Below are 5407 nucleotides of genomic sequence, written 5' to 3' on the forward strand. Positions count from 1 at the left end.
AGCCTGGGAGAACAGGTCTATTCATTGCCACCCAGGAGTCATTTCGATGTTTAGAAGTGTCAGCTAGGCTCTCAGGTCTTCCCTTCTCCAGACTAGACAACCCCAGTCCCTTTGCCAGTTTTTTCCTAGAACTAGAAAGGCTGACATATGGAAGACACCAGCATCTCACTGTGATCTGTTGAGCAGATCCTGCCCTCTGCAGCGCAGATCCTGCCCTCTGCAGCATGAGCATTTGGGGAGGAGGTTGGAAAAGTAGTGGGTAGAGTGTCACACCCAGAAAAATCCTTCACTATAATAACCTGACACTCACCTAATGCTGATCAAACCAGTCAATCCTAAAGGATTGGAAGGAGTGATGCCGAAGCTGAGGCTCCAATACTTTGGCTACCTCATCCGAAGATGTGGAAAAGACCCTGATGCTGGGAAAGACTGAGGGGGCAACAGAGGATGAGATGGTTGGATGGCATCACTGACTCAATGGACGTGAATCTGAGCAAACTCTGAGAGATAGTGATGGACAGGGAGGCCTGGCATGCTGCTGTCCATGGAGTCACAAAGAGTCAGACTTGATTTAGCGACTGAACAATAACATCACCACCTAATGCTTCGTGGTATAAAAGTGCTTCTAACATCACATCCATGGGTCCCCTTTACTAAAAAACAAACTAAACAGTTTGGGGGAGGCCTGAGGGCAGATAAGGGCAGAGCTGACCTTGAATGTCTGTCTTCCAGCTCCAAAGATTTTGTCTTTAACTTGAACTGGTCTAGAGAATAGTTTGTCCAACAAACAAAGGTATGAACCCTATTAGGTGCAGGAGACCCACAGGGAGACATCTATCAGCCCTCTCCATGTAGGTTATAAGAGCAAAGTGTTCCTTCCTCCGGATGTGGATTTCACTCTGAAATGGATTCATTGAATGGGTATTGATCTGATTGGTCATCAATTAATACCTCACTGCAGGCCACACAACTTGACTTTCTTAGCAGAGGTTTGAAGGGACAACTTTGTCCAGTCGCTTTAGTTAAGCCAAAAAGGAAAAAAAATAAAAATAAAAAAGAGGGTGGGAGGCCTCTGGGGGAGGTGAACATACAATAGCACGTTTAAAAGCCCCACGTTCCCTTCTCAAGTGGAATACGTAAGAATGTGCTGAAAATTTTAAGATAAATTATCTCTGATCACATTTCTCTATTGTACACTGGGTAAACATTTATAGTAAATCGTTTGTAAATTTCACCCTTGGAAAAACTACAGTGCAATCGTGTTCGTTATTTCCTGGCTTCTAATACAGTCTTTGGTGGCAGACTTATATTTCTCATATTACCTTGTTCCAAATGTGAGCTGGGGCAGCTGGCTCTTTTTCTTTCCTTACATTTTCATGATTTATATAAATACTTTTGCTGCTGTATTGTATTTTATTTTTATCCTTTGCATTTTATTGGTACCAAACTACTCGTGCATTTCCAGGGCTCCCATGCGAATATTCCTATTTATTCCATGATTATTTATTGAAAGCTATCTCATGCTCGGTTACTTTGCCACTTTCTTTGGCTTTAAACATTAAACAGATGCAGTATATTTTCAAATAATTTAAACAATACTTGATGAGTGAATTTTCCCTTTTCCCCCAGCAGGATTTTGTTCTTTCTGATCAAGATTGTAACATCTCTGTCTTTGCTGTCAGATTTGCTACAAATTAGAGAAGACTTGCCATCTCCTAACTGGCTGGTGCTGATGAAACAAGCTAAGTTTTTTTGACCTGAAGAAAGATTTTGCCCATGGAGAAAAGACAGGGCTGAGAGGAAGGTTAGGAATAAATAGTCCAGTAGAATTTTCTGAGCCAGCATGAACAGTGTACGGCCCAGTACCCCAGCCACAGCAACTGGTAAAACAGGAACTAGATTTTTTCCCCTGTCATAGTAAATCATTTATTTGTTAAAATGATATAGATTATTCAAGATTCTACAGTCTTAAATCATGGATGGCAACATAGCGTGGATTGATACAGAAGTCGATCCCAATGTAGGTTTTTTTTCCTTTCCTTCTTAAAAAAATACTTATAGACCAGAGATGGGGGAAAAAAATTGGTTTTAAAAGGGCATGAACCATGGTCTGACAGAGCCAGTTCCTCAGCACCAGAGACTTCTGCTGTGGCTCAGGAACTAGATTTTAAACTTGATTTCATTTTGATTACATGTGGCCACATGTGACCATGTCCATAATATTGACAGCACTGATGTAAATGGTCTTGCTGAGTGGTTTGTTTGGCTCTTTGGAGGGACTTGCTGAGGAAACTGAACCTGTGATGCGCGTTGAGGAGCCAGTGGGTACATACTAGTGCAGGGCACCCTGAGCTGATCACCAGCACCACCCCTCTGCCAGCTCAGTGACCACAAGTAAGTCACGGGACCTCTTGGAACACTAATTTCCTCATCAGTAAAATCATCACGCTAATAAAAAGTTCCCAAAGTTATCATAAGGATAAAATATGATTAACATGAGTGAAAGTACTATATTATTCAATATACTTGTATATTTGCTGTTTATTTTACATGGATGAGCCTATGACCAAATTACTAGTGTTTGCACGTGTGTGTGCCCTCAGTCGTGTCCAACCCTCTGCGACCCCATCGACTGTAGCCCACCAGGCTCCTCTCTCCATGGAATTCTCCAGGCAAGAATTGTGGAGTGGATTGCCATTTTCTACTCTAGGGAACTTCCTGACCCAGGGATCAAACACACATCTCTTGTGTCTCCTGGATTGGCAGGCAGAATGTTTCCCACTGTACCACCTGGGAAGCTCTAAATGATTAGTATGTTACTCATTATCCCTGGTCCCATTTTAGAGACAAGGACACTGAGGTTCTAAGAGGCCGGCGATGCTCCCAGTCTCCTCAGGTGGGAAGGAGCCGTGCAGTCCCTTGGGCTTTGCCATTTTGCCAAACGACCCCAGCAGTCAATCCTTCAGATGTCAGGGGTGATTAATCGCAACAGTTGCCACGGCACCTTTGTCTTGGAGGGAGACGGCAGCAGCCACCTCGGGGGATGCTACAGCTTCTGGAGTGGAGGGGCCTGGGGGTGCAGCCAGGGCAGGACCCCCCTTGGCAGAAACCCCCATCCCGGAGTTCTTCCTGCCGGCCATCTCCCCTGCTGCTGAGAGAGTCACTTCCTGCTTTCAGTTTCATTAGGCTATGGTCATATTTCGACAACAGCCTTGCTGCAAACTGCCTGCTGCCCAGAGTCCAGCAGGACGATGGTCTACTTCCCTCGATGTCTCTGGTGGCCCTTGGGCCCATGGAGTGGCATCTGAAGTGACTTCAGTAAATGGTGTCATTCTTCAAGCAAGGGTTATAATTAATTAGTCACGTCAAAGAGTGAACAAGTGGCACACAGAGCAGGGAAAAGGTTACAGTAAGTAGAATCGGAAAGTGATGGTGACTCCAGGGGGCAGGCGAATGGGCACCAGCAGATGGTGAAGGTGGCCACGGTCCACCTGCACGTCTCTTCTCCTTGAAGGACACTGGTCCTGTCAATATGCACCTGTGTATTTAAACCTCAGATGGGTCTACAATGTCCGATGCCATGGAGAAATCCACTCCAGTTGAGGGTTCCATGGCACAGTGAGAACAAGCCTGCTGACCAGAGTCCCACTTGAATTGCTTGCAACGGGAAAACCGAGCACCTGCCTTCTTGCTCAAATAGGGGCCAGGCTCAGATTTAAGGAATAAGGAGACATTCAAAGGATTAGCAGTTTAAGGTGTTCCAAATTTCTATTTATATTCCCCAAAAGTTTGTCTTTTTGTTTTTGTTTTTGATGGCTCTGGTCCATCCATTCATTTAAGAAATGTGTATTGAAAGCTTATTTTCAGATTATTTTATGAAAGGTTTCACCAAAAACATTCATGGTTGATTCCACCATGTGGTCAAGTTTTACCTTTATGTAAAAACAAAGCAGCCTGACTCTGGGGACAGTGGCTCCATGCCCTGTGCTTTGGGTTTTCCTGAAATACCCATTTCGTTGGATCTCCAGTCATCCTCAAGGAGAATGAAAACAGGGAGTGGAAATGGAGATGTCAGGACATTGACCCTGGGGCCCTGGGTCAGTGGGGCTCCTGAGATGATAGGGAGCGTACTGGGGTGTCCAGCCTGAGGGCAGGACAAAGCCCAGTGGTGGGGGACGTTGGCTTGGCTGACGGACACCAGGCCTTCAGTTCCTCCAGTTCATCCTCTGGGGAAGCTGAGGCTCTGAGCAGCTCATCAGGTCTTTCTAATTTGTACAAAGCAGGTTTACTTCCATCGTCTCACTTGATACGGCTGTGCTGGCAAGCTGTACTGTTATCATCAACCCCGTTTTACAGGTAAGGAAACAAAAACCCAGGAGGAAAGTGGCTCAGCCAAGGTCACACTGCTGGTGAAGAAGCAGAGCCAGGACTCAGATGTCCCAAATTCACTTATTTGGAGACAAATTCATACATTTCCCACTGCTTCTTGGGGGACAGTGAAAAATGGGCATTAGCTGGGGCCTCATTAAGGTAGCTCTGAAGATGTAATCTGAAGCCAATTTTGTTGCTTTTATGTAAGGTGTATATCTTCTCGTGCAGTTCTGGTTGTGTTTCATTTAATTATTTGAAATGCAGCATTTTCACAGCTGCCAGTAAAAATACGTATAATTACAGTGTGCAATGATCAGAATCCTGAAAATCCTCAAGGCAGCCACTTTCGTGGGAAGGCAAAGACTCCCGAATGAAGCAGCCCACTGCTTCTTTACCAAAACATCCCCTATAATTAGGTCACATTAAGGATGCAATGCCCGTAAAATTGGATTATTTAAAAATAATGAAACTTTAAGCAGCAAAAAAAAAAAAAAAAAAATTTAACAATTAAAGATTTCCAGAGGGTGATTAAGGGGGATTTGCTCCAGTTCGAACTGATTAAAATGTCACAGAGCGAATCAGATGCAGGAAGGAATGGAAGGGGCACCTTCACCCCCATGACGTTCGTTAGACCGTGGTGAGTTCTAACTCCGAGGGGGTGGCCGTCATGAGTCACACAGATGGAATCTCAGAAGCTTAGAGGTTGTGGGGCATCACCAGTTATGGTGTGATTACAGGTTGAAGTACGGCTGCCAGTTTTTGAAAGAAGTCCAATTACATGCCTTTTGGGCTTCGAGTTTTTAAATATATATTTACTTCTTTGGCTGCGGCATGCAGGATCTAGTTCCCTGACCAGAGATCAAACCTGAGCCCCCTGTACTGGGAGTGAGGAGTGTGGGCCGCTGGACCAACAGGGAAGCCCCTGGGCTTTGATTTTTTTTTTTTAATTTTATTTTATTTTTAAACTTTACAATATTGTATTAGTTTTGCCAAATATCTAAATGAATCCGCCACAGGTATACCTGTGTTCCCCATC

This window comes from Bison bison, unplaced genomic scaffold (genome assembly GCF_000754665.1).
Source record: "Bison bison bison isolate TAMUID 2011002044 unplaced genomic scaffold, Bison_UMD1.0 scf7180017864456, whole genome shotgun sequence".
NCBI lineage: Eukaryota > Metazoa > Chordata > Mammalia > Artiodactyla > Bovidae > Bison > Bison bison.